Source organism: Magnolia sinica, chromosome 8, assembly GCF_029962835.1.
Source record: "Magnolia sinica isolate HGM2019 chromosome 8, MsV1, whole genome shotgun sequence".
Classification (NCBI taxonomy): Eukaryota; Viridiplantae; Streptophyta; class Magnoliopsida; order Magnoliales; family Magnoliaceae; genus Magnolia; species Magnolia sinica.
The window spans coordinates 5,378,128-5,389,091 of record NC_080580.1 but is presented as its reverse complement, the minus strand read 5'-3'; positions in this window follow the sequence as shown (position 1 = coordinate 5,389,091).

Below are 10,964 nucleotides of genomic sequence, written 5' to 3'. Positions count from 1 at the left end.
AAGGGAAATACATATGTCGAAAATTAAAGCTCCAAAGGTCCGCTGCATACTCCAAGCTCAACGCTGCTGCAACCTAACGCCACCTGAACGCATCTATCATGCATAAGCTTATAGAAAACTTAGTAAGTGGTGAAAGTACATGCACAAGGTAAGTGCCAAGTAAGCAATATTAGAATAAGTGGAAGTACTGACAAGTCTATGAGTCATACAATATCAGGGTACGCAATACAAATCAACTGTGCAGATGAGGAGTCAAAAAGAGTCAAATATTAGATGTCGAGGATATAATCCCATGAATCATACAATATCGAAATAAGCAGAAATATACTAATAAGTCTATGAGTGTCATCAGTCGTACCAAGGCTATGCGATGCAAGGCATGAATGCTAACGGCCATATCAATGCAGAAACATGGCAATCCAAAATGCTAAGTACTGCGGATGCAATGTAATATGCGATGCGAATGAAATGACCAAGCTGGAGTGAAGTCGAGATGATAGTACGTAGTATCACAGGCTATGAGGTCCATCACAAGGGACTTCTATCCAAACCAGTCTCATACCTAAATTTGGATAGCTAGACTCAATGTAGTAGACTCCTGATCTCAGGTTAGTCGCGTGCTTAACCGAAATCCTGGCCATGTGAAGGTACACAACAGTTAGTTGCACACCACCTGCCCGAATGGGCTATGGGGTCCATCACAAGGGACTTCTATCCAAACCAGTCTCATACCTAAATTTGAATAGCTAGACTCAATGCAGTAGACTCCTGATCTCAGGTTAGTCGCGTGCCTAACTGAAATCCTAGCCATGTGAAGGTACACAACAGTTAGTTGCGCACCATCTGCCCGAGTGGATAGTAAATGAATGAATGAATGAGTATACAATTTCTACCCAATAAGTCCACATATCAGTACGGTTCCTCTCTGGGGTATCACCGGGGTCTATTACACTCCAAACTGGATTGCCGCCCCATCGCGTTAATAAGGTGAGTGGAAAAGACCTCACTATCCGCCTGCCGATATCGGGTCTGGCTCGTCGATAGCGGACCCATTCCTCGAACTGGTCAGACTCAGCCTAGCATTGCCTCCTCCTCTCGGGTAGGTAAGGCCGTACCTCCTTTCAACCAACCACGACACAGTGGGAGACGCGGCCTAACGGTATACGACCCTCATGCGCTCATGTATCCACTCGGTCTAAACGTTGGAGCAACCTCTGGAACCAAGAGGGTTCTAAGACTTTTACCCAAGGATGTCTATAACACCCCATGTAGAACAAATTTTCAGTGTCCCGTCAAGCCATCCACAATATGCCTGTAGAGGCTACAGCCCTGATGTCGCTACGGCACACAATGCAAGATGCATGAGTCATACAATCCAGTCATACATCAACCCTGCGCATACCGTGCGCTCATGTGAGATAACCTTCGCCTATCAGGGAGTCTCATAACAATCTGCCTAATGAAATATGCAATGGTCAACCACATCTCATAACAAACATGCAAATGATGCGTATGGGCATGTATCATGATGTTATGCAGTCACATACTGATAATCAGTATCAATGACCGGCATCGACAATCAACCTCGACAATGTGGACATTTAACCAACATTGCCCCCGAGGAATGACCCTCATAGATCCTAACATATAATGGACCCATGACCTCACACAAGGGCCAAATATATAACACCATGGGCCTCACTCAAGAGCTTAATACAAATCACGATGGGCCTCTCACATGGGCCTAACATACATCACAATGGGCCTCAACTACGAGTCGCATATACACCATATAGGTCTCGATAATCGGCCTCGACAATTGAAATCGTCAATAATCGGAATCAGCAAATTGGTTATGTCAATCGTAATCGACAATTGGTCATGATAAACGGCCTCGAACGCTAATCGGCAATCGGTCAAGTCAATCGGAATCAGCAATCGGTGATGATAAATGGCCTCGATCATTAATCGACAATCGGTCAAGATAAACAGCCTCAATCACTAATTGGCAATCGGTCAAGTCAATCGGAATCGACAATCGGTCATGATAAACGGTCTCGATCGCTAATCGACAATCGGTCAAGGTAAACTGCCTCGATCGCTAATCGACAATCGATCATGATAAACGGCCTCGATCGCTAATTAGCAATCGGTCAAGATAAACGGCCTCGATCGCTAATCGGCAATCGGTCAAGATAAACGGCCTCAATCGCTAATCGGCAATCGGTCATGATAAACGACCTCGATTGCTAATCGGCAATCGGTCAAGATAAACAGCCTCTCTCTAATCGGCAATCGGTCATGATAAACGGCCTCGATTGCTGATCAGCAATCGGTCAAGATAAATGGCCTCGATCGCTAATCGGCAATCGATTAAGTCAATAAGAATTGACAATCGGTCATGATAAACGGTCTTGGTCGCTAATCGACAATCGGTCAAGATAAACGACCTCGATTGCTAATAGGCAATCGGCCACGACAATCGGAATCAATCGATAAACGGCCTCGATAAATCAGAATCGGCAATTGGTCACGATAATCGGCCTCGGTAGCTAATCGATCAATCGGCCACGACAATCAAAATCGACAATCGACCACGACAATCGGAATCGATCGATAATCGGCCTCGATAATCGGAATCAGAATCGATAATCGACCTCGATGAGAATGGGTCGAACAAGTTCTAAGGGAAGGTCACAACGTGGACATTAAACCATCATTGCCCATCATTGTGGCCATTTAACCAACATTGCTCCCAAGGAGTAGTCCACATAGGGCCAAACGTACAGTGGGCCCATGGCCTCACACAAGGGCCTAATATACATCACAAAGGGTCACATCAATAGGCCGTGCCAATGGGCCTCATATACATGAAGTGGGTCGCATCAATGGGCCGAAAATACATCACAATGGGCGGCATCCATGGGTTGGAAATGCATCATAATGGGCCTCGACACATGGGCCATAAACACATCATATGGCCTTGCCCATGGGCCTCGAATACATCACAATGGGTCACAACCCATGCGCTTCAAATACACAATAGGTGGGCCCTACACATGGGCCTAATATACATCATAGGTGGGCCCTGCACATGGGCCTCATACATATTAAGTGGGCTGCATCAATGAGCCGCACTAATGGGCCATAAATAAATCATGGTCGACCCCACGTCCCATGAACGGAGTAGATATACATCGAGGTACAACCCACGTCCAACGACAGATGGACGGCTGGATATAGAGTACATGCATCAACGTGGGCTCTACACAACACTGTCGAGATATGGACGGTGCGGATACAGAATACATACATCAACGTGGGCTCCACCCACTGCCAAAACAGATGGACGGTGCGGAGAACATATTCTTTAAAGTAGTCCCACACCCACGTGGCTGGACGACGAGAGGGTAAAACACATACATCATAGGTAGGCCTTGCACGTCCGGCAGATGGCCCCTGCATGTCCAACAGGCGGGCCACACAGACGGAAGGTGTAGATACAACACACACGTCAAGGTGGCCCACGTCCCACGATCTGTACGGACCGGATATAATACAGACCTCACGTGGGCTTCACAGATCTAACTGACGTCAAATACATATAGTTGGTGTGAGGTATCCCAGCCCATCCGTCCAGTAGGTGGGTCCCACATGAGGCCCAGCATATACATATATGTAGTTTAATATAATATAATATTATATTGTATATTATTTATTTTATTTGAAAGCAAACTTCCAGCGTCTAGGCCTTGAACGCTGGACAGATGGCATGCATAAAATATATGCATCAAACACATGCATCCTAAGGGTCCCACCATCCTTGGCATATGGACGGTGTGGATATAAAATAGTTATATCAAGGTGGGTCCCACATACATGGCAGGTGAGGTTAGAATACATACATCAGGGCCCCTAATAGATCAATTGACGTCCTTCAAGATGGACGGTCTCGATATGACACGTACATCACAGTGGAGTACCCCTGCATCGTCCAACAGATCCAGCACCGTCCAGATGATCTGGACGGTGTGTATGAAAATAATACATCACGGTAGGGTACCCCTGCACCTTTTCAAGGTGTCCAACACCGTCCAATGCATCGGACGGTGTGGATCAAATTACATAAATCATGGTGGTCCCACACAGCTTGCTGACGTAAACAGCAGCTACCAGCTGCGTGCGTGAGGTACACTAGCCAATCAAATCAAGGTGGGCAAAGAGGGTGGGGTCCATGTCCTGGATACTGCACACGTGCGGATAGGGTGGACCCAGCAGATGGGTGACGTGGATGCAAAAGATGAGAGGGGTGCGGGCAATGTACTCACATCATGTGGGGCCCACGTGTGGACGGCTGTGTATACAACACATACAAGTGGGTCCCACATGTCACGTGCAGCATGTCCAGCTTGCCCAGCACGTGTAGCACCGTCCCAGCTGAACGGTGCAGTCATACACATCGTGGTGGGGTCCACAAGGACGGCTGGATGATGCCCATCATCATGGTGGTCTCCACATGGCACTGTCCAGACAGACGGTGCAGGTATAGAATACATACAACGAGGTGGGCCCTACCCCAAACGTCTAGAAATGACTAGATGGTGGGGATGGAATCACATACACTATGGTGGGTCCCCACCTTGGATGGACGGTGTGGATGAAATCCACACATCTAGTGGATCCCGTCTAGCCACACATCAGGGGGGTCCACACATGTGGCCCACATATATATTATATTTTATATATACATGTATACATACATATCATGTATATATAAATATGATATAATATAATATAATATCCTATCTTCAAAAGAGCCAAGCGTTCAGACCCTCTGGATGCTTGGACGAACGGTGTGGATTTAAGCTTGCACAACACAGTGGCGTCCCACCACCTGTCTAGATGGACGGTGTGGATGAATCACATACTTCATGGCGGTTCCACGTCCAGTGGGCCACACGTCCGGGATCAAGATGATATTTGTATTTTTCCCCCAATCGGTCCATCCAAACGGACCGCCAGGTCGGCCCACTCGGTGGACGGTATGGGTCAAGTGGGACACACTCAATAAAAAAATGGAGAGAGAGAGAGAAAACGGTGGAGATGGGAGGGACCCCGCCACTATGGGTCCCTCTTTGATACAAGACACACATCAAGATGGGTCCCACCACAATTGGGCCCTCAAATCACAATAATTAATGATTAAAATTTCATAAAATCACCCACCTTAGGATCTTCTTCTTCATTCTTCCACCAATGCGTTGTAGAGCTTCAAGGGAACAAGATTCAACGGTTGAGATCGATTTTAGAGGTTGGGATTGGGTGATAGGAAGGTGGGCCACACATGGCTTCTCCATGAAAGCCATGGACGATTCTTCTCTTGGGGTTGCTTGAGAGAATGAGAGAGAGAGAGAGAGAGAGAGAGAGAGAGATGATGGGAGAGGAGTGATGGGAGAGAGGGATGGTGAGTGATGGGTAGGTGTACTTGGTTGTAAGAGAGTGTTGACTTTAAGGGAGAGGTGGTTGTACTTGGGGATGGGGTGTGAGGTGATGGGAGTACTTTGATTGATTGATGGATTGATGTGACATTTCGTAAAGATTCTCTCGGAATTGCAACATGCGGCGTTTCCTCGAACCGAACGCGGGCCCACATCTCCTGGACTGGGTATCGCCTTGGCGCGCGAGACGCGGCGTTGGAACCGTGGCGATGGCACGGTTGCACTGGTACAAGTCTCGGGTCGAGCCGACTCTGGAATACGATATACGATTTGGGGTCGCACGTAACTGCCGATAAAAGATCGCGGGTCACCGGAATTCGACCGGAAGGACCGCGGAAGCCTACAGAATGGTACGAGCTAGGACATGGGTCTTACATTAGGTTTAGGTTTTTGGATTCAATTCCTAACTGATGGAATAACGGTATTAATGATATTACTAAATTAAAAAAATAATAATCTAATAATGGTTGGATAACAATATCACTAATTATTACATTATAATATTAATTATAGTTTTTTAGCCAATAGCATTAAAATGACCTTAATCGCTATCACAGATAGGAATAATAACAATGTCATTGATAACCCAAGTAACTTGATTGATAAAAAGAGGTGAAAAATCTCACCTAAGATGACTCGGTTCGAGTCGAGTTGACTCGGCTCAACTCATGCTCTCTCTCTCTCTCTCTCTCTCTCTCTCTCTCTCTCTCTCTTCTTCTTCTTCTTCTTCTTCTTCTTCTTCTTCCTTTCTTTCTGTTCTCTTTTTGCTGGAATGTCTAGCCACACCTGGGCTAGACCCAAGCCCAGCTTAACCCCAACTCGGCCCAACTGAACTGGGTCTCAACCGAGTTGACTTGGTTCAACCAACCATTCTTCTCCCTTCTTTCTCTTTTCTTTCTCCCTTTCTTTTCTTTCTTTCCTTTCTTCCCACTATGTTGGGACGTCCAACAAGAAACATGGACACATCCCAAACCAGCCAGACCCAGGATTTGGCCTGATTCGGTCCAGTGAGTCAACCCCACTTGACTCGGTAACCATCTCTCTCCCTCTCTTTTCTTCTTCTCCTCTCCTTTATTTTCTTCTCTTCTACTCTCCCTTCCTTCCCACATGCTGCAGGTCCAGCAGTATCGCCGAACGACTACCCTCAACCCATCAGCGAGTCAAGTAGCCTGCTTAGACTCGGCTCGAGCCGCAGGTTGAGCGGCAGCTGCACAACAGCCGCATCCTCTTCCTCTCTCTTGCAAATCTTCTCCTCCTTCTTTCCTTCTTCTTCTTTCCTTCTTTCCTTCTATTTCTCTACTACTCCCAGCAGTGACCGAACCAGACGTTCAGCCCAGGTCGAGCAGGTGCACCCGCGGTAGTAGCAAATCTCTCCCTCTCATCGACTTCTCCTCCTCCTCTCTCGGTTTCTTCTCTCTTCTCCATCTTCCTCACTCCTTCATTCTCTCTTGGGACCCCTAGTTACGCTCCGACTCGGTCCGAGTCGGTCTAGCCAACGAGACTCGAATTGGTCTTGCGTGGTGCGGCACCACAGCCCGACCGATCACACTCCCCTGTTCTCTCTCTCTCTCTCTATTTTTCTCAAGTGCGGCTGTTAAGGACGGTGGGTGAGCTCGTTTTACCCAATCCACACCCTCTTATTCACTCATCCAACGTTCCAGAACCATTGGATGGAAGCCAAACGGTCGGGATTTAATCTGCCTGAAACCGTCTCTCAAAACCGTGGGTAGAAACCGAAACCAACCCCGGTTTTGCTTGCCAAGGAACACTAAATCTCAAGGGGAATGGATGGCTATGATGGGTTCATTCCAGTAGCTGAGATTGAGAGACGCCACCTCATGTGGATCGTCCTCCTGGCAACCAGAAATGGAAACGGCAATCTTTCCGTTTTTGGAAATGCCACACACGGCTCTATTTGGGCTTAGTTTGTGTGCATGCGCGTGTAAACGAGCATGTACGGATAACGTGGGTTTGGTCAAATGGGAGTCCTCTACCCAATGAACGATTTGGATTAGCTGAAGATGGTCCACCTCGATCACAATGGATCAGATTTGGAGAAACTAGAAACACAACCTCCATTCGTGTGTTGAGTTAATTCGGCTAAAACCGCGTGCATACCTATGGGTTTCAATATACCAAACTGCTGGGTTTTGGTTGAGGCCATGCCCCAAACATGGTTCGGATCATCCAAGAGGATGATCATGGTGGGCCACGATCATCCAGCAACGGCCCCTTTTCAAATGTTGCTGAAGGCAGGAGAAACGTGGAACAGGCTTTTGCCTCTTTCAGCTAGATACGAGTCAGACCTGATTTGACCAAGCTGGCACGTCCGGTGCACCACAGGTGTGCACCAGCTTGTGCACACGCACCCCATTAAGTGGGGTCCACCATGATACTAGTGGTAAATCCACACCGTCCATTTGCTATGTTAGATCATGCTGAGGCCCAACCAAAATAATGGGCCAAATCCTAAATTCAGGTGGGCCATACCTAAAGATCTCATGATCAATTATTAACTCCGACTAATACAATGGCCGGATTTCTTTTAAATCTGATCATCACCTGTCCAATGAGTTCTAAGGGCCCAAGGACTATCCACCTAATGATTTATGGTCGGATTTAGGGTCTCATCCTTACAATATAGTTGTGTGCCACTCGTACCTGACGATTAATGGATTCAATGATCTAGCACTATCGGCTGCTAGTGGATGGTTAGATTCACTTAATGAGGAGGTCAAGTTCTAAAAATAGGTCCTTCATATAGTGTGATGGTCTATTTTTTGTAATCCATGGATGGATGGTTGTAGATCTCTTTTAATGGTTAGACTTAAACCAGAGTGAAAGTGGATATACAGAAGAGTCGAGTTCGTGTTCATGTTAAGTCGGATCCTCGTGGTAATACTCGAGTGCTGAAAAGTACAGGGTGTTACAGGAATCCTCAATGAATATTGAGGTGATCGATTCTCCTTAAATAGAATGTATATATAGTTGGAAGATACTATACAATAGAAAACAAATAAACAAAATATATACAATTGAAATTATCCTAAAAACTATAAAAGGAAAGCTATATATAAGATGATAAATCATCCAAAATAAAGTAAATAATAGAACGAGGATTCTTCCTTATCACTCCTATTGTCCTGTTCTCTCTACAAAAAGTTGGTTATAATCAAAAGAAATAAAGAAAGAGAATGCCCACCTTATAAAAGCAGCCATGGGTCCAAGAGCTACTCATAGGCCTTGGTTCATGGCTAACATGCCCAAGTGCATTTGGCCTGCCACACTACATGGGGTACTCCCAAATCACACATTGATCCAAGCCGTTCATTAAGATGATAAATCATCTAAAATAAAGGAAATAATAGAACGAGGATTCTTCCTTATCACTCCTATTGTCCTGTTCTCTCCACAAAAAGTTCAGGTTATAATCAAAAGAAATAAAGAAAGAGAACGCCCACCTTATAAAAGCAGCCATGGGTCAACGAGCTACTCATAGGCCTTGGTTCATGGCTAACATGCCCAAGTGCATTTGGCCTGCCACACTACATGGGGTACCCCCAACTCACACATTGATCCAAGCCGCTTATCAGATAGCTCCATTTGTAGAAATCAGGCCAGCCTGATTGATTAAGAGAAACGGACCATCAGATGATCAGATCGCAGTGAGGCATCTACACGGTTGGATCTGCCTGACGAGAGGGTTGGATCTTGCACCTGTAGGAAGCGAGAGTACTAATAATGCACTCCCTTGAGCACACATATCACAGTAGAACAGAAAAGAAGCCTACCTTAGTTGTGAAACTGCGAAAAGTCCTACTTGGAAGCTGTCGCCACTTGATTACCAACTTGATAGGATGCTGTCAATATTGCTTTTGAGACTTCGGGGTTGTATTTTGTGGCGTGTTCCCGAGGGAGAATAACTTCTTTTCGAAGATACGTGGACAATGCGTATAATCAATCTGGACCGTTCGCTTGCCTTGATCCATTCTTTCCTAGTATGAATTGAAATTTCCATATTAATTGATGATCTAAACAATCCTGTCAGTGGTATTAAAAGTGAACAGACAAGATCATTCATCGAAGTTAAGTCCATGACTGTGAGTTTTGCACGGTGGTGAAGGAAGAGCCGATTGAACCTAATGAACGGTCCAGAATGGTGATTTTGGGCCCACTCGTCCAATTGCATTCAAGTCCAGCTTACCTTAAACAAATGGTATTAAATTATTTTATTTTATTTTATTTTATTTAAAAAAAAAAAGTAGTTAGGAAGCATTTCACTCGGACATGGTCATGCGATCCGTCCTCGAGAAATGAGTCCCGATCCTCTGTTTGCCAGAATCACGACTATCCTGCGCTCCGCTGTATAAGTCATTGCAGTTGGTCCGTCTCAGTCAGAGATGCAAAAAACAATGCATTCCACCGTCCCACGGTCCAAGTGGCCTGCAACAACCAGATAGATCCATATTCATTTGAAAGTGGGAAGCGGATTAGGTGCGCCCCGGTCTCACTTAAGACAGTGCGGCCCTTACTGTGGGGCCCATTTTGATGTATGTATCATATATCCACGCCGTCCATCCAATTTTTTCAGATCATTTTATGGACGAATCCAAAAATGAATCAGATTCAAATGTCAGGTGGACCATATTATAAGAAACCGTAGTGATTGAACACTCCATCATTAAAAAATTTCTAGGCCCCACCATAATGTTTTTGTAGTGTTTATTTTCCATCTAAATTGTTGAAAAGGTCACACAAAACTGGATGAATGAAAAAAGTAAATATCAACTTGATCCAAAACTTTTGTGGCTCACAGAAATTTTTTAATGGTTAATCACCACTGTTTCTTATGGTTTTTATCTTTATTTTCATTTTTGGTCTTATGCCCTAAAATGATGTGTCAAAACGGATGGACGGCGTGGATATAGAATAAATACATCAAGGTAGGTCCAACTACAAGGGATGCACCGTCTTTGGCGAAGCCGGGGCTGCACCTAATTCGCTCCCGTCAAAGTGTACTCTCACCGACGCATTTTGACGACGTGGCATACGTGTGCAAGAGCCGCCCCTCAGGTAGCCCCCGGGATTAGATGGGATTAGGTGGGATGGGATTCATCTGGACATGTGCCAATTCTACTCATGTTTAGCTTGGAATTACGTTAAACAGAATTTGCATAGGTCCAAGCCAATATCACTTAATGTTAGCAAATTGTGTAGGTCCCAGCATGATGTGTGGGCTATATCCACACCGTCCACCCATTTATTGGGATTAATTTAGAGCATGGACCAAATAATCAGGTAAATCTAAAGCTCAAGTGGACCTCACCATAGAAAGCAACGGAGATTGAATACTTACTGTTGAAAACTTCTTTAGGGCCACATAAGTTTTGGATCTACCTCATTTTTAGGCCCATGCCATAAAATGAGGTTACAAAACAAATGAACAGTTTAAATATAACACATATC